The following is a 20,009-nucleotide window of genomic DNA, read 5'->3' on the forward strand; positions in this document are numbered from 1 at the left end:
GAGGAATTATCTACATCTTAATGTCCTGACAATTTTAGAAGATTTATCTTGTGGTTGTCATACATTTTAAGCGTAGACAAAAATAGTGTGCCATATCAATTTAACCTCTTTTTATTTTTAGACAAAAACAGATACACCTCTAATGATATAGAATAAAAAAAACTAACTACACTATTGTGTATTCTGATTACAAAATAGTAACTAAATTTAACGCCCTTTGAAAATCTTTGGAGCCAAACATGATATTTACCAAAAATAAGCATAAGTTTATTTCTGAACTATTGTATAAATAATTTATAGTAATTTGACTATAGAAATTCAGAAATATCAATAATATATTTTATACACATACATGGTGTAGCAATTAGCGTTCCTGACCATGATGCATTGACTGGCCAGCCAGGGTCGAGAGCATAGGACCAAATCTCACGTTCTGGCCTCTAATATTATATGGTAAAGCAAGCTTGTGTCTCCATCTTATTATACTTCAAATGACCTCAAGCGTAAGACGTGACATGTCAGAAAGATGAGGTCACATTAAACAGTTGGATGTTAGATATTTTCAGTGTTTCCTCATTCATAATCTGTCTATATATTCAAGATCATATATGGGGGGAATATATACAGAATGGTGTTCTCAAACTTCTCAGGAAGAAAATGTATGGTGATTCGTTGCTAATTGCTTTGGTACATGAGTTGTAGCACATAACAAACTTTGAAATGATTGACCTTTTAAGTGAACACAGTTAATTGCATTTAATTACAAATTCTGGCGGTCTTCTAAACGCCCAGTACTATAAGCTTATAACAGCAGTATATAAAACACCCTGTATTATAAGCTTATGATAATAACCATATATATAATACTCTATTATAAATTAATTATAAAAATGTATAGAATACTCTATATTATAGATTTATTATATCAATATTTGTTTTTCGTATAAGGTCTCTAAACGCCCAGTACTATAAGCTTATAACAGCAGTATATAGAACACCCTGTATTATAAGCTTATAATAATAACCATATATATATATAATACTCTGTATTATAAATTTATTACAAAAGTATATAGAACACTCTATATTATAGATTTATTATATCAATATTTGTTTTTCGTATAAGTTCATCACGTGCATGAATGTTGACAAAATGTAGTTCGAAGTTGGCCGCCAGGTGGCAGTGTTTTGTTTATCACGGTGTTGTAAACAAAGACCACTCGTCATGGCTCTTAAAGAATTGACAATTTTGAAGGTATTTTAGATATCAACCAGTACGCATTGAGTGCCATATTGTGCCGATATTATTGTAGAATGTGCAGAAGAACATATGGACTATGGCATTGACTAGTGGTGCCAATTGGAGGTTAAATACGTTGGTGTGTCTAGACGGGTTTGAACGGCCATCTCTCTGGCAGTGGTCAGCGCATTGAACTATGGGTAAGTTACCAGAAGGACGCGCGTACTTATGAATTATTTTGTGCATGAAGTTGTTATTATGTCAACTAGTTGGCAAAATAGCCTTTGGCAGTGACTACTGTGCATTAGTGGGCCTTAAGTTCAAAGGAATTTCGAAACGGTAATAAGAATTAAGACTATTGTCAGTGGGCAAGACGTCACCATTGTACTTTTGCTCTCAGTCATCACAGTTACCAAGTTCAGTTGGATGTAATGTATCATGCTCGATAAATGGTGGTATTATTTTTATGGTATTAACAACCCAATCCTCTTGTGCATCATCCATTAAGCCGCCATATATATGACCCTACCAATAGGGTTCGATTTCTCGTGTGGTCATGACCCCCGAGAGACGTATTGTCACCTTAAGGGAGGATTACCCATTAAACTGCATAGACTTGAACCTTATGCCAAAGGACAGGAAGGTGGCCAGTATGGGCTATTTTGCGTAAAATTGGTCTTAAGTTGCTTATGTTCATTTGGGATCGTTAGCAGAATATAATGATGCCTGGGCTGGCTAATTAATAGGTAAAAAAGCATTTCAACCATTCATGAATTTGGGAACAGTGAGTTAAATGGCTAATTTGCCAACTAGTCTTTATAGTATATCCTCCATTGACACCAACTAATTTTAGCAAAGGTGTGTCAAAGGATGTATTTCCGACAAGCTGGAAAAGTATCATTACCTATTGTAAGTATTGAACTTGGTACATAAGTGAGAAAGAGTAGTTCTAATGGAAATGTTTTACTTTAAGGGCATCTAAGAGATAATTCTGTAAGTGGAAGAAATCCATAGTGATGGATGCCTGTCATTCACTAGAAGTGATTCAGAAAAATGCCTAAGCACAATGATGGTTAAAAATTACTGTGGTTTATCATATGAATATGGAGATGATCGTGAATTTCTGGGAAAATGTTGTTTTTATTGACATACAGGAAGGGGAAACGTAGAAAGCAGACATCATGAAAACCTGAGCTTCCCATATCATCTATAATTATCTTAATGTTTAAAGTAGTAAAAATTTCATAATAACTTGTTTTCATGCCTGTCACATAGTGAACAGTGTGTTACAAATAGTAATTTGTGTTGCCAAGTCTCTTAACCCAGTATACATGTACTTTATGTACACACACACACACACACACACACACACACACACACACACACACCACACACACACACACTCACACACACACACACATTTATCGACCTGCCCCAAGTATAGGACAAAGAGCTGGGTTGGCTGTTGTCTAACTGCCATTCCTAAGATTCAAACTAAGGTCTGAGTATGAATCGTTATGTGGGTGTAGCTTGATACTGACAGCCTTCTTATAGTCCCTGGTAGTTGACAGGCCTAAATCCCAACCAACTAGCCAAAAGAGGCATTTACTTCTAAAGAAAAATAAAATTAGTTCAGCTACCTTAACTGCGAGTCATATATGGAGAGCTGTTTCCATGTCTTGTTCTTACAGTGGCTTTTTACTGTGCACTTTGTAGGTTTAGATGTGAATTGGTTTGTTCTTTATTATTCATATGACTGCTAATTCTACCAATTGTTTCTCGTATTATTTTCTTTGGACCCAGTTAGTTGAATAATTGTCCGTAAAGAAACAAGGGTTACTTTGCACATTGAACGCAGTTGCAGACAAATGGCTATATATATATATATATATATGTTTTATTAATTGATATCTGTTGCCTTTGAAGATCACTACTGGGAATTCTTAAGTTATATTAGGTTAGGTAAGATTGGTGAGGTTCAGTTAATATATGATTTTTCCAGTTAAAGAAACAATAAACATATCTCAAACAACTTGTACTGGACTTAACATAGTCACTTTTTTTTACGTTTAAGTGATTTCCTGCCATCAAGTTTGCCCAGTTCAATTATTGCAACATCCCTTCTATATGAAGAGTTGATTAATTCACTTTTTTCTTTTCTGAATTTGTGCTGTCTTAGTGCCTTGGTTGGGTTGGGATTATTATTATATCAGAACTTACCCTAGTTAAGAATATTTATTCATAGTCATTATAAGTGTTGAGCAAGAGTAATATTTGTCTTGGTAGAAAATGTCAAAGTTAGATTTTTAGCAAAATAGAAGACATGAGTCTCGCACTAGATGTATGAAGAGGCTGTTTCTCCAGTTTTTCATCTAACATTGTTCGACAGTGGATATAAGTTCAAGATAGCATTCTTTGCCAGTTGTTTATGGATATATTATGTAGTTATTAATTTTGTAAGTATTGATATGTTAGTTTTATGTGATATTTTGATATTAAGATTTTTTTATTAGTTTTTGTGAACTTGTTTCAAGCACAGTGGGTTTTTTTTTTTTTTGAACAGTTTACTAGAATGTGGACCAGCACCATAAGGTTTTTGTACTGTTATTTTATCTCCCATCAGAATATGTTGACTAGGAATTCCTAGCTTGACATTTGATTGTTTCACAGTGGTGACAATTATGTGAATGGGACATCTGTTACACCCTTCTGTCCGTTTTAAAGATAGTTAGTTTGTTATTTTAGCAAAGACTGCTCTAGTCTAGGTTCACTTAGTTTGTATTATTTTCACTAATAGTTATATAGTATTCAACCCCAAAGTTTTCAAGATCTCGGATATTGTCACCACATTGTGGGGTTGATTTAAGATTGAAGGATTGGAGAAGGGAGTAGCAGTGACTGGATATAGCACTTATCCTCCTGATATGAACTTCTCATTTTTAACATGAAATGAATTGCTCATTAAATTTTTTTGATCATTTTTATTATGATTAGTAGTCTCATTTTTAACATAAAATGAATTGCTCATTAACTTTTATATGTAATTCTAATTATGATTATTAGTCTCACTTTTAACAAAATCAGTTGCTCATTAACTTTTATTTATAATTTTAATTATGATTAGTAGTAGTACTATAACATTGGAAGGAAAATAAACATGGTAAATGTCAGGTATTTATTATTTATTAATTGTAACTGCAAAAGTGAGAAGGGCTTGGAAGCACAAGGTAAGACTAGGGTTAGATAGAAAATTTCAATCTTACATAACTTTGATTTTGATGATACTGACATGGAAATAGGCAAAACATTTCCCAATCTCAGGCCATCTGAGGTGAAGGAAAAAAAAGTAAAGTTAATGGATGTAATAATTATTCAGAACCCCACAGGTGTTTGTAGACCTTACTCTTAACTGCTTAGTTATGTACAGAGTGTCTTGTAAGGTTTGGGTTCCATGGGACATGGATGTTTTTGAATTTTGGAATGAATATTCAAAACATACAGTATCACAAAATCCTCAACTCTTTAATTAAATGAAGAAATGATGAATCATTGTTTATATACCATAACAGAAAGCTCATAAGACATGAGATTGTCACTCAAAGGTGATCCAAATTTGTGTTTCAGAGAATATTCTGAGTTTTTGTGCTGACTTTAGGTTTAGAGGTGTTTATGGATTGTCTTGAGTAAAAGCATTTGCCTGTACTGGAACTGTGATCAGTATGCTTCAGTTATCCATGTGTTGTTGCTAGTTTCTTGCCAAAATGGATTATCATCTACCAGTGTCTTCACCTTTCCGTCAGCAGACTGCTGCTTTTTCTCGTATGCTGGGTCAACTTGCATCATTATTTTTTTCAGCAGTTCTGAGGATGCCCTATACGTATGTAATTCTGTGATCTAGGAAGACAATAGGACCATTTGTCAACGGCAGGTGGAGACAAAGAGTACCCATGCCTCCTGTAAATTATTTGTTGTTGGTGCACTAGGGAGTGTCTATCGAGGAAGAATCTTTTGATTCCTTTTGGGGCTAGTCCATTGAGAACTTCAACAGGACTTTGGTTGTTCATGGTTGCACTTGGGATGGTTCTGCCTCTTTATGCAGGGTGGTAATTCCTTTGGGGACAGAATTTTGTCACTTCCAAGGAATGCATGGTGTTGCTTCCAAGAGCACAATGATGCTGTTCCCAAGGTCGATTACATTGCTTCTAAGGGCAAAGTTGTGTTGCTTCCAGGGATGGGATGGTGTTGCTTTCAGGGCAAGGTGGTATTGCTTCCAGGGGAGATCGTGCTGCTTCCAGGGGCCGCATTATGCTTCCAGGGATAGGCTGGTGCTGCTTCTAGGGGCAGGTTAGTGCTGCTTTCAGGGGCAGTAAGGCGCTCTTTCCAGGATGGGGTGTTGCTGCTTTCAGGGACAGGATTGTACTGCTTCCGTGGGCAGGATAGTAATTCCTGGAGGGACAGAATAGTTTTACTTTCAGGGGCAATATGATTATGTTCCCAAGGTCGAGATGGGGCTGCTCCCAGGGAGAGGATGATGCTGCTTCCAGGGGCATGGTGCTGTTGCTTCTAGGGAAAGGATGCTGGTGCTTTCAGGGACAGAATGGCACTCCATTTAGAGGCAGGATGGCACTCCTAAGGGGTAAGATGGTGCTGTTTCCAGGTCCAGGATGGTACTGATTCCATGGGTAGGATGGTAATTTTCTGGGGGAACAGGATTTTGCCACTTCCAGGGGTAGGATGGTGCTGCTTCTAGGGCTAGGATTGTGCTGCTTTCAGGGGTAGGATGGTGCTGCTTCCAGGGGCGGGTTGTGCTACTTCAAGGGGCAGGATTGTACTGCTTCCAGAGGTAGGATGTTGCTGCTTCCAGGAGTAGGATGCTGTTGCTTCCAGGGGAGGGGGATAGTGCTGCTTTCAAGGGTAGGATGGTACTCTTTCCAAGGGGCAGGAAGATGCTCCTTCTAAAGGGAGGAAGGCGGTACTTCCAGAGGTAGGATGGTGCTGCTTTCAGGGACAGGTTGTTCCGCTTCCAGGGGTAGAAAGGGACTCTTTCCAGGAGTATGGTGGTGCTGCTTCCAGGGGCAAGTTAGTGCTGCTTCTATAGGCAGGATTGTGCTGCTTCCAGGGGCAGGAAGGATCTCCTTTCAGGGACAGGAAGGAGCTCCTTCCTGGGATAGGATGGTGCTGCTTTCAGGGATAGGATGGTATTGCTTCCAAGGGTGCTGCTTCAGGGAAATGGTGGTGATGCTTCCAGGGGCAAAATGGCATTCCTTTCAGAGGCAGGATGGCGATCTTTCCAAAGACAGGATTGCGCTCTTACTAGGGGTAGGATGGTGCTGCTTCCAGATTCAGAATAGTACTGATATTGTGGCTTCCAGATTCAGAATAGGACTGATATCATGGGTAGGAAGATAATTCCTTGGGACAGAGTTTTGCCACTTCCAGGGAATGGATGCTTTTGTTTCCATGGACAAGATGTTACTGCTCTCAAGGATCATGATAGCGTAGTTTTTAGGAATAGGGTGGTGTTGCTTGGGGGGGGGGGGGGGGTAGTGCTGCTTACAGGGGGTTGGTGCTGCTTCCAAGGGCAGGATGGTACTTCTTGCAGGGACAGGAAGGTGCTCCTTCCAGGGATAGGATGGTGCTGCTTTCAGGGATAGAATGGCACCACTTTCAGGGGCAGGAAGGTTCCCCTTCCCAAGGCAGGATTGTGCTCCTACTAGGAGTAGGATAATGTTTCTTCCAGGGGCAGAATGATTCTTTCCATGGGCAGGATGAAGCTCCTTCCAGGGGTAGGATGGTGCTACTTCCTTGGACAGGATGGTACTGTTTTCGTGGCGGGATGGTAATTTCTTAGGGACAGAATTTTGTCACTTCCAGGGACAGGTTGGTGTTGCTGCCAGGGGCAATATGAAGCTAATCCCAAGGGTAGGCTTGTGCTGCTTCCAGGGACAGGTTAGTGCAGCTTCCAGGGGCAGGTTAGTGCCGCTTCCAGGGGCAGAAAGGCGCTCCTTCCAGGATAGGATGGTGCTGTTTCCAAAGGGAGGGGGGGATGTTTTCCCTTCCAGGGGCAGAATGGGGCTCCTTCCTGGTGCATGGTGCCGCTGCTTCCAGGAAAAGGATGGTTATGCTTCCAGGGGCAGAATGGCACTCCATGTAGAGGCAAGATGGCACTCTTTCAAAGGCAGGATTGTGCTGCTTCCAGTGGTACGATGGTCCTACTTCGAGGGGCAAGATGACTCCCTCCATGGGCAAGATAGTGTTACTTCGTGGGGTACAATGGTCCTGCTTCGAGGGACAGGATGGTACTGTTTTTGCGGCGGGATGATAATTTCTTAGGGGACAGAATTTAGTCACTTCCAGGGACAGGTTGATGTTGCTTCCAGGGGCAGTATGATGCTGATACCAAGATCAAGATTTTGTTCTTCCCAGGGATAGGATTGTGTTGCTTCCAGGGCTAAGATGGTGCTGCTTCCAGGAGCAGGTTGGGGGCTGCTACCAGGAGCAGAATGGCACTCCTCTCGGGCAGGATGGCGCTCCTTCCCCGGGCAGGATGGCGTTCATGCTAGGAGTAGGATGATGCTGCTTCCGGGGATATAATGGTGCTGCTTCCATTGACAGGATGGTGTTGCTTCCATGAGCAGACTGGCGCTCGTTCCATGGGTAGGATGGCGCTCCTACTAGCGGTAGGATGGTGCTACTTCCAGGGGGAAAATGGTGCTGCTTTCATTAGCAGGATGATGTCGCTTCCAGGGGCATGATAGTGCTCCTTTCTTAGGGGGAATGGCACTCCTTTCAGGGGCATAATGTTGTCACTTCTAAGGGCAAAATAGTGCTGCATTCCAGGTGGGTAGTCCTGCTTCCAGGAGCAGAATGGTAGTCCTTCCTGGGGCAGGATGGCTCTTCTACTAGGGGTAGGAAGATGCTACTTCCAGGTGCAAAATGGTGTTGTTTCTATTGGCAGGATTGTGTCCCTTCAAGAGGAATAGTCCTGCTTCCAGGAGCAGGATCGCGCTCCTTCCAGGGGCAGAATGGCGCTCCTTCCAGGGGTAGAATTGAGCTCCTTCCAAGGAGAGGATGTTGGTGCTTCCAGAGACAGGTTGGTGCTGCTTCCTGTGGCACAGTGATAATGCTTCCAGGTGCATAATGATGCTACTTCCAGGGACAGGATGGTACTGCCTCCTTGGGTAGGATGGTAATTCCGGGGGGGGGGACAGAATTTTGCCACTTCCAGCCTCCTTGGGTAGGATGGTAATTCTGGGGGGGGACAGAATTTTGCCACTTCCCGGAGATAAGATAGTCTTGCTTCCAGGGGCAAGATTATGCTATCCCAGGGTTGATTATGTTGCTTCTAGGGGGTAAAGGTGTGCTGCTTCAAAGGGTGGGATGGTGCTGCTTGCAGGGCAGAGTGGTGTTTTTTCCAGGGATGGATAGTGCTGCTTCTAGGGACATAATGCTTCCATGGGTAGGATAGTAATTCCTGGAGGTACAGAATGTTGCCACTTCTGGGGAGAATGTTTTTCTTTCAGGGGCAATAAGATGATGCTCCCGAGGTCAAGATGGTGCTGCTTCTTGGGGCAGGATGCAGCTGCTTCCAGGAGCAGAATGGCATTCCTATCATGGGCAGGTTGGTGCTCCTTTCAAGGGCAGGATGACACTCGTATTAGGAGTGGGGTAATGCTGCTTCCATTGGCGAGATGGTGCTGCCTTTAAGGGCAAAATTGTATAGGTTCCATTGGCAAGATGATGCTGCTTCTAAGGGCAAAATCATGCTACTTCCACTGGCAGGATGGTGTTGCTTCCAAAGGCGTAAATGCTTTGCTTCAGTTGGCAAAATGGTGCTGCTTCTAAGGGCAAAATCGTGCTGCTTCCATTGGCAGGTTGGTGCTGCTTCTAAGGGTAAAATTGTGCTTATTCCATTGGTAGGATGGTGTCGCTTCCAGGGTCGGAATAGCGCTCCTTACACGGGCATAATGGCGCTCCATCTAGGGGTAAGATGGTACTACTTCAAAGGTCATAATGGTGCAGAAGCTAGGGACAAAATGATGCTGCTTCCATTGGCAGGATGGTGTCACTTCCAGAGGGATAGTCCTGCTTCCAGTGGCAGGATGGTACTCCTTCCATGAGCAGGATGGCACTCCTTCCTTGGGCAGGATGGCGCTCCTTCCAGGGGCAGGATGGTGCCGCATCTAGGACCAAGATGGTGCTGCTTCCAGGGACAGGATTGTACTGTGGGCAGGATAGTAATTCCTGGAGGGACAGAATGTTGCCACTTCCAGGGACAAAATAATTTTACTTCCAGTAGTAATATGATGATTATTCCTGCGGTCAGGATGGTGGCGCTTCCAGAAGAGTATGATAGCGATTCTTCCATGGGTTGGAATGGCGCTCCTTGGCAGAATGTCGCTCCTACTGGGGTTAGGATGGTGCTACTTCTATAGACATAGTGGTGCCACTTCTAGGGGCAATATAGTGCTGATTCCATGGGCAGGAAGGTAATTCCGTGGAGAACAGAATTTTGCTACTTCCAGGGACAGGATGGTGTTGCATTCAGGAGCAAGATGCTGCTGCTCCCAAGGATCATGATGGCATTGCTTTTAGAGGCAGGCTTGCATTGCTTCCAGGGGCAGGATGCTGCTGCTCCCAAGGTTCATGATGGTGTTGCTTCTAGGAGTAAAATGGTTCTACTTCCAGGGACAGGATTATGCTGCTGCCAAGGAGAGAATGGTGCGGCTTCCTGGAGCATGATGCCACTTATTCCATGGGCAGTATGGCACTCCTTCCAATGGCAAAATAATTATGCTTCCAAAGTCATGATGGCGCTGCTTCCCGGCGCGGGGGGGGTGTCTTGTTTCCAAGGGCAGGATAGTGCCGTTCCTTCTAGGGAGAGGATTGTGATTCTGAAAGCAGCACCATTGTGCCCAGTGAAGCATCCCCATCCTGTCCCTGGACACATTGCCATCTTGACCTTGGGAGCATTATCATCTTATCCCTGGAAGAAGCGCCATTCTGCCCTTGGAAGGAGGAGGATCATGCCCCTAGAAGGAGCACTATCCTGCCCTTTGAAGCAGTAGTATCATGCCTCTGGAAACCCCCATGGTGCCCCTTGAAGCAGCACCATCTTGACATTTGGAGCATCATCCTACCCCTGGAAGCAGCACAACCCTGCCCATAGAAACAATGCTATCATACTCTTAGAAGCTGTTCCACTTGCCCATGGAAGCACTGTCATTTTGACCCTAAAAGCATCATCATCCTGTTCCTGGAAGGAGCAGCATCTTCTTATCCTTTGGAAGCAACACCATCATGTCCTTGGAAGGAGCAACATTATGCTCCTGGAAGCAGCACCATCCTCTGCCTGAAAGTAGTGCTGTCCTGTCCCTGAAAGCAATGGCAACATGCCCCTGGAATTGGCACCATCCTGCCTTTGGAAGGAGGACCATCATGCCCCTGGAAGAAGCTCCATCCTGTCCTTGGAAACATTACCATCTTGACCTTGGTAGCATCATCTTGTTCCTGGAAAGAGCACTAATTTGCCCCTGAAAGGACCACCATCCTGTCCCTGGAAGCAGCAGCATTATACCCTCGGAAGCGACTCCATTCTACCCTTGGAAGTGCATAATCCTGCCTCTAGTAGCAATGTCATCATGACCTTGGAAGCAGCACCAACCTGCCCCTAGAAGGAACATTGTTATGCCCCAAGAAACACCATTATACCCCTAGGAGCAGCATGTTTATGCATCTAGAAGCTACCCCTGGAAGGAATTATATCTTACCCTTGGGAGTAGCATCATCTTGCCCTTGAAAGCAACATCAGCCTTCTCCCTGGAAGCCTTGCCATTATGCCCCTGCAAGCAGGACCATTATGCCAATGGAAGCAACACCATCATCCCTTGAGAAGCAGTGCCATTCTTTCCCTTGAAAGAGCACCATCCTGCCCAGAAAGTAGCTGGACAATGTCCCTGGAAAGAGCACAATTGTGCTTTGGAAGCAGCAGCATCGTACCCCTGTAAATGGAACCATTATGCATCTGGAAGCAGCAACATCCTCTCCCTTAAAGGAATGCCATCCTGCCCTTGGAAGCAGGACCATCCCTCCCATAGAAGCAGCACCATTTTCCTCCTGGAAACAGTGCCAGCCAGTCCCTGAAAGGAGTGCAATTCTGACCCTGAAAGGAGCACCTTTGTGCCCCTGGACGCAACAATATCCTCTCCCTGAAAGCAGCACTACTCAACACTGTCCTCCCTCTGAAAGTAGTGGCACCCTTCCCCTGGAAAGAGCACCATCCTGCCCCGGAAAGTAGCAGCATCATGCCCCTGGAATTGGCACCATCCTGCCCTTGGAAGCAGGATTATTTTATCCCTGGAAGCAACTCCATCCTGCTACTGGAAGGAATGCCAGCTTCCCTATGAAGGACCGTTACCCTGCCCTTGAAAGCATAACCATTTTACCCTTGGAAGCAGCATAGGCCTGCCCCTATAAGCAATGCCATCTTGACCTTGGCAGCAGCAGCATCTTGCCCCTGGAAGCAACACCATAATGTTCCTGGAAACAGCATCATAATGCCCATAGAAACAGCACCATTATGCACCTGGTAGTAGCACCATTCTCTCCCGTGAAGGAGTGTCATCCTCCCCATGGAAAGTGCACCATTCTGCCCTTAAAAAGAGCACTATTGTTCCTAATGTAGCTATTAGATTTCTTTCGTATCCAATGCAAACCAATGTATTCAAAATTTTATTTAAACGTTATGAGTAATGGTTGCCATCAAATGTCTAACTAAAGCAGTGGTAAGTAATTTTTGTTCATTGAATGCACTGTAGATTATTCCATCTGGTGCCTAATGATTTTCAAAAGCTGAAAGAAATATTATCCAAAGAACATAATATGTACATTGTTGTTTGCTATGTACCTATTTTAATATTCAGTTTTCTTTTTACAGGTGATTGCTCTTGGTATGGATCTCAGAAGAGATATAAATAAGAATGGATCTCAGAAGATATATGAATAACTTCAGAAAGTATTGCCATGAAGGGAAGCTTCAGAGACTCCTCTCTTGAGTCTTTAATCAGTGAAGGTATATATTTTCATAAATGTTATGTAGTCTTGAATTCAGAAGGTTGCTGTAGCTGTCACCTTTGTCAATGCAGCATTGTGGAGAATATTGACATTTTGAGACAGGATATTTAGGCTTGTAATTTACTGGTCATGTACAATGTTCAAACCTTACAGGAGAGCCTCTCCATGATATAACCCTTGGGAAAGCCTTAGAATTTGAAATATGAGGACAAAAAATTCTTATTTGTTACAGTACACATAATACATTGCCCATATGGGAATGGCTTGGTAAGATCAACATTGTAATAGCTATATGATGTAATAGCTATATGAGTACAGTAGTATTTCGAATGTGAAACATGAATTTTTGCTGTAGCACATTTAAATTTATATGTAAGTAATGAAGGGAATTTATTTTCAGAGAATAGGAAACGGGTAGATTGTTTTGCAAATGGAGAAGAGTATCAGCCTTATGGTTCTGTGTGACTGCAAGAAGGAAGATGTTTCCCATGGAATCTTTGGTGATTTGTGAAGAGGCCTCTGTAGGGGGGAGAAGTCCATATGCAGTTGGTTCAAGTGAGGGACTCCGATGATCAGAGAGATTCAAGAACATGTACCCTCTGAAATGAAACATGCATACATAACTTTTCAGAAATATAGTTCTGTGAATGGTGGACATTCCTCATTCATGGTTGCATCCTCGTGGATAGATTGATCTTGTCAACATCCACTTGAGGGATATCAAATGTTCAAACAATACAGTGGCTTTGTCCATTTATTACCATTTATGAATTCTTTATACTGATATTACTGGTAGGAGTGTTACAATCCTCTCATATATTATGCATCCTACTTCTTTTACATACATACGTATGGTTGTTATCAGACTTTGCCTGCTTTAGGTTACACTGAATGTGAAAAGTCTCCTTTGGCAAGGTTATACCTGTAATAAGAGTACAGTCTTGTCAAAGAACTTCTTACTTTAAAGTCTACATTTCCCCTCTCCTGGTAATAGTGCAGACATGGGCTACAGGACCTTTCGAAACATCCTGGGTAACACAAAGACTCTCAGATAAATTGTTTTGGGGATTATTATATCTATTTATATTTTTTTTCATACTTGATCACTGTTTCCCACATTACTGAGGTAGCATAAGGAACAAATGAAGAAAGGCCACATATGCTCACAGCCATTCTGTAGTTTTCATGTGTAATGCACTGAAAACAAATCTTATGCACAACCAAGCCCCAGACCTTTCCATAGTTTACTCAAATCACTTCTCATGCCTAGTTCAGTCTGTTGACCACATTGGCCCAGTTACCACATCATTGCCAATTCACTCTGTCCCATGCACACCTTTAACCTTCTTGCATGTTCAGGCCTCAATCACTCAAAATTCTTTTCACTTCATCCTTCCATCTCTAATTTGGTCTCTCCATTCTCCTTGTTCCCTCCATTTCTGACATGTATATCCTCCTTTTCAACCTTATCTCACCCATTCTATCCATATATATAAACCTTTTCATCTTACCCTCTGTTGCTTTCTCAACAACACTCATTTTATTACCACACATCTCTCTTACCTTTTCATTACTTACTTGATCAAACCACCTCACACCACATGTTGTCCTCAGACATTTCATTTCCAACACATCCACCCTCCTCTGCACAGCTCTCTCTCTAGCCCATGCCTTACATCCATACAATATTGCTGGGACTACTCTTCCTTTAAACATACCCATTTTAACCACAAGAGTATGTTCTTTCTTTTCACATATTCTTCAGCACTCCCAGAACCTTCACCCCCTCCATCACCCTGTTACTCACTTCTGCTTCCATTGTTCTGTTTGCTGCCATATCTGTCTATCTATATCTTTGATGCCCGTTCTCTTTGGGAACTCCCATTAAAGGGACGGCCATGGCAAAAAGGTCTCCACTTATCCCTGTCCTTACGTCCTCTCTGACATAAACCATTTGAGGCATTCTTCCATGTTTCTCTCCCTCCAGTATTCTTCCACTGTATTTGCCCATGTCACAGTTGGTCTTCTGCTCACACTAACCCCTTTAATTGTACTTTCATACACTCTCCTTGTAAACTCCCAGTCTTGCATTCTTTCCACATGCACAAACTACCTCAGAGTATTACATTTCACCCACTCTACAATTCACTCCCTTTGCATTCCCTGCCATACCACCTTTCTCATACATCCCTTCATTCCTTTCTGCATTCCATGTTCTCATACCACATGCTCCTATCAAATAGCTCATTTCCACAGCCTGGATTCTTGACTTTTGTGACTAATTCCATGGCCATGTTTCTGTTGCATAGGTCAGGGTTGGGAGGACTATGCTGTCCTTTGACTCTCTCTTCAATTCCATACTTACACCTCTTCCCTTCATTATTCAATTAAGGGATCAAATGTCCTTTCTACCCAGTACTGATCTCCCTCCCTTCACTTTCCTTTTATATCACCAAACGTGTCTTACACAGCTCCCAAAAACTTAAATTTTTTCACCTTTTCCAGTCTTGCTCCCCCCCATGTCCAAAGCACAGTTTAGTACACTGTCTTCTTTCTGTATGGTTTTACAAAATCTTTTCTTTTACTCTCTTCCTTTTCAGACTTCAGTACTTTAAACTGCATTTACCTTCAATTGCCTATGTTTACACACATCATAAAGAACACTTACAACCTTCTGCAACTCCTCTTCACTCTCAGCAAACAACACAGTATCATCTGCAAACAGTTTTGCCACTTGCCACCATATCTCACTTCCAACACTCCATCTCTGCACCCCTTTTTCCCTAGTTTTGCTTTCATCTTTCTAATCGTAACAGCCCTGCCTCACACCCACATGTATACTGAAACTTTTGCTCATCTTTCCATCCACTCTTACACATGTATTTTCTCCTCTATAGAAGGCTTACACACCTTGTAACAGTTGTCTCCCAACCCATATATCCTTAATACATCCCATAACTGTTATACACCTCCAAATCCATAAAAGCTGCATACAACTTATTACCTTTTGCTAAATACTTTTCCTCAGTCATCTTTACCTCGGAACTCTGACCTACTCATCCCCCACCCTTCTTGAAACCCTCTTGCTCCTTCCTTATTCTGCATTCAGTCACTTCCATCACTCTATCAATCATCATTCTTGCATACATTCTCTTGATAGACTTTTTTATTTTCATACTTGATCATTGTTTCCCACAGCAATGAGGTGGCACCAGGAAACAGACAAAGACATCCACTAACATTTATTTATTTATTTATTTTGCTTTGTCACTGTCTCCCACATTAGTGAGGTAGCTTAAGGAAACAGACGAAAGAATGGCCCAACCCACCCACATACACATGTATATACATACACGTCCACACATGCAAATATACATACCTCTACATCTCAACATATACATATATATACACACACAGACATATACATATATACACGTTGGAAAGGATCACAATTTTGCGCGTGATCAAGATATTCCTATGAGTCCACAGGAAAAATGAAACACGAAAAGTTCCCAAGTGCACTTTCGTGTAATAATCACATCATCAGGGGAGACACAAGAGAGAAATATAACAGTCAGTTGATATACATCGAAGAGACGAAGCTAGGACGCCATTTGGTAAACATGTTTACCATATGGCATATATGTCCTCTTTGTAAATTTTCCTCAACTCATTCTCTCCATATGTCCAAACCACAACACACCCTCTTCTGCTCTCTCAACCATACCCATTTTATTTCCAACATCTCTCTTACCCTTTCATTACATACTCGATCGAACCCCCTCACACCACATACTGTCTCAAACATTTCATTTCCAACACACGGAATCCTCTCACAACTCTAGCATCTAGGACGACTTTTCTCAGTCTTTCATCCACTTCCACATAGTCAGTCTTCTATGATTCTTTGTCCATGTATACCTGTGGATCATCTTGTTTTGAAAAAAAGTGTTTGCAAGGAATAAACCCCTCTCAGCACAGACATCCACAAGATAACTTCCATTCTCATTTACTCTAGGCACTTTCCATTTACTGTCTTGCCAATTTCATCTCATCCCACTTTTGCATTCATGTCATGTTTCTCTCGTTCTCAAAACCGTGTATACAGTCATTCAAATTTCTCCAAAAATGCTTCATTTCATCTTTACCTCGTACAGTCCCAGATATCTAAAACACTTAAGTTCCTCCAGTTTTTCTCCTTTCAAAACCCGCACCCCAACTAACCTGTTCCTCATCCCTGCTAAATCTTATAGCCTTGCTTTTATTCACATTCAGCTTTTTCTTTTCACACTTTCTTACAGACTCATTCACCAACTTTTGCAATTTCTCACTCAAATCTGTCACTAGGTATTGTATCGTCAGCATGCAACAGTTGATTCACTTCCCAGGCCCTCTCATCCTCCACAGACTGCATACTTGCCTCTCCAAGACTCTTGCACTTACTGTCCTCACCATCCCATCCATAGAAAATTGAAGTCATGTGACATCACACTCCCCTACTTTCATCTGTCCTTTACTTGGAGCCACTCTCCTCTCTTCCTACTCGTAGAAAAGCCTTAAACCCTTGATAAAAACTTCTTGTTGCTTCTAGCATCTTTCCTCTCTCACCATATATTCTTAAGACCTTCTACAAAGCATCTCTGTCAATCCTACCAAATGCCTTCTCCAGAACCTAACAAATCCATCTATTTTTCTATTTCTCACACATTCTTCAAAACAAACTCCTGATCTACACATCCTCTACCACTTTTGAAAACCACACTGCTCCTCCCCTTTCTGATGCTTTGTACATGCCTTCACCCTCTCAATCAATTCCTTCCCATAAAACTTACAAGGTATACTCAACAAACTTACAACCCTGTAGTTGGAACACTCGCCTTTATCTTCCATGTCTTTATTCAGTGGCACTATACATGCATTCTGCCAATCCTCAGGCACTTCACCATGATCTATGCATACACTGAAAATCCTTACCAACCAATCAACAACATAGTCAACCCCTTTATTAATAAATTCTACTGCATTACCATCCACCCCAGCCACCTTGCTCTGTTTCATCTTATACAACTTTCCACCAACACTTCTTTTTTCACCATCACACTGTCCATGTCATCACTTCACGTGCCACCCCAACCAAAACACTTACATTTGCCTCTCTAATATTAAACATTTAATAATTTTCAAAATACCCCTCCATCTCCTCCCTTCATCAATACTAATCTGTGTTACTAGACTCCACCTGCTTAAGGTTACACTGAGAGCAAAGTCACCTTTGGTGAGGCTGTACCATTGGGAGCACAGTCTCATCAAGGAACTATTCACCCCAGAGCAGTCTTTTTTGCTTCTGTATGTAATGCAGCCTTAAGTTGCAGTTTGCTCTGGAGGTTGTGCAAGATACTTCCAAAGGCTGTCTCAAGGTTTTGGTATTAGTTCATCAAATCATCGTCAGAAGCATATGAAGCAGGTGTAGCCAGGTAGTTGAATATAAAAACGTTTTTATATTCTAATTTGTACCTGAATTAGAATATAAAAACATTTTTATATTCAACTTCCTGGCTACACCTGCTTCATATGCTCCTGAAGATGATTTGATGAACTAATACCAAAACCTTGAGACAGCCTTTGGAAGTACCTTGCACAACCTCCAGAGCAAACTGAAAATATTGCAAAGAATTTGATCAAGAAGGCACAGAGAGAGGGCCAAAAAAAATTATGTACTATACCTTGCTGATGTGGGAGATGGTGATTAAGTACAAGTATAAATATACTACCTCCTAAACATTTTCATAAACGATTTTGCACAAATAACCAAGTTCAACACACTCCTCTATATTGAGTCTGCATCTCAACACAGCTTTCTCGATAAATTCTGGAAATCCCAATGAGGTAAATGAAAGTTAAATACTGCTAATGACTCCAGGATCATTTTTTTTCCATCAAAAAATCCTTGCAGCTCTGTAATTCCACCTTTTGGCTCAATGAATATAGTTGTTACAAAACTGGGTGTCATACTTACATGTCAGATTTCTTCTTTATTGAACAGATGTTCTATTTATGTAAAATTGATTCATCCTTGTATGGAGTGCTACTATCATATGTGGTTGGTTCCTGCTCTGTAGCCATACTTGACAAGAGTTGAGTCAAAAGTAGTCCAATTCATAAATTCTCAAAATTTGGTCTGCTTGCTTTATGCTCCCAGAAATTTGCCATTTGTTCCACACCACTAGCTAGACCATGCAATGCTTGGCAAGCTGCTGCATTACATTATTAGTTTGTGGCCATGAGCAACTAAAGGGTGTGGTGTTTTCATGCATTTTTTTCTGTACACCTCAAAGCTTTGGAACTCTTACCTTTCATGTCTTTTCCCAGCAACTGTGACCTTCCACCTTAAAAGAAATAAATAGTATCAAAAAGTGATCATAGAAAATGGTTAACTCAGGAAAAAAAGTCTTGACTCAATATAGTTTTTCTAATATTTTGCTTAGAAAATTGAGGATAAGGATGAACTCAGTTCTTTCTGCTTTATATAAAAAATATTACATTATAAATCATTTGTTTATTCCTGTACATTCCTTACCAGGATTTCAAAAGCTCTAGCTTTCTGCTGCCAGCATGCCACTTGTAGGCTCCAGTAGCCCTGTTGCAATATTCCCAGTAGCCACAAAATGTGGGCTTACCTGTAGTGAGGTTATTTGTTGAAACTCCTCTCAATAATACAGCCTTGCCAAAGGTGGAGTCTTGTTGCTTTTACTTGAGGCATAACCTCTTGCAGGTACAGCCTAACCATGACTATTATTTATATTATATGTAACTGAACTTCCACAAAATATTATGGCCCATTTATAAGCCAAGCATTTGCAGATGTCTTCAACCACTTCTGCCCACACAGATTCTTAAATTTCTGGAAATATGCCAACATAATACCACCCAACTCCCTTTCCACCTACCACCCTCTATCATTTCTATTATTAGTACCCTAACTCTACAAGATAATGAGCTACAAATGAAAATCCCACTTACACCCACACAACATCCCACTTCCTGGACAGTACAGTGCTGGTGGCATTTGACAGACTTTAATCATACTTAACCTCAAACAAGCATGAATCCAGCTCACACCCTCAGTTACCTTGATTGAATAGTTTCTCCTACTAAATAAATATAACCATTCAATGCAGTACACATGACAATCACTAACCACACTAAGAACACAAACTAAACGCCCTCAAAACACAAACTGGCACCAGATTTGGACATGAAAAAGATGTCCTCAGCATCCCATACACCACCTCAAAAAGCTGCAAACCTCTGGAAACAATCAACAGCTGCCTAGCAACAATAAATATTCTACACCTTCACAAAGAAACAAAGATCCTCTTGATAAGGGTCCCACCTCAAAACTCTCAGAGGTCAATTCTATGCAACAGCACTCTAAACCCCTTCCACTCAAAAAATAATCACAAGTTCCCCAGTAGAAATAAAAAGCTTACCTCTGTCTCACACTCCAGTAACCTCTTCTTACAAATCTCACCCACTCTCAACAAAAATAACAATGATAAACACTGAAGTAATCCAACAAGAACTAAAAAACTGACCTGCCATTTTAGTTTTCAATTCCAATCCATCCATCAGAAACATTACTCCCAAGAAATACACGTCACACTACAATTTACACTCTGACATCACCCATTCAACA

The 20,009-nt window shown here is 41.6% G+C and overlaps 1 long non-coding RNA gene across 1 annotated transcript; it reads left to right on the forward strand.

The window, feature by feature from the left end:
• Window positions 1-1,178: 1,178 nt before the first annotated feature.
• Window positions 1,179-18,859, forward strand: LOC139763097 (uncharacterized). Its single transcript, XR_011716034.1, has 3 exons — window positions 1,179-1,440; window positions 12,177-12,311; window positions 12,714-18,859. It is a non-coding gene; the product is annotated as an uncharacterized lncRNA (long non-coding RNA).
• Window positions 18,860-20,009: the final 1,150 nt, after the last annotated feature.

The sequence above is a fragment of the Panulirus ornatus genome, chromosome 46, assembly GCF_036320965.1.
Source record: "Panulirus ornatus isolate Po-2019 chromosome 46, ASM3632096v1, whole genome shotgun sequence".
Lineage (NCBI taxonomy): Eukaryota > Metazoa > Arthropoda > Malacostraca > Decapoda > Palinuridae > Panulirus > Panulirus ornatus.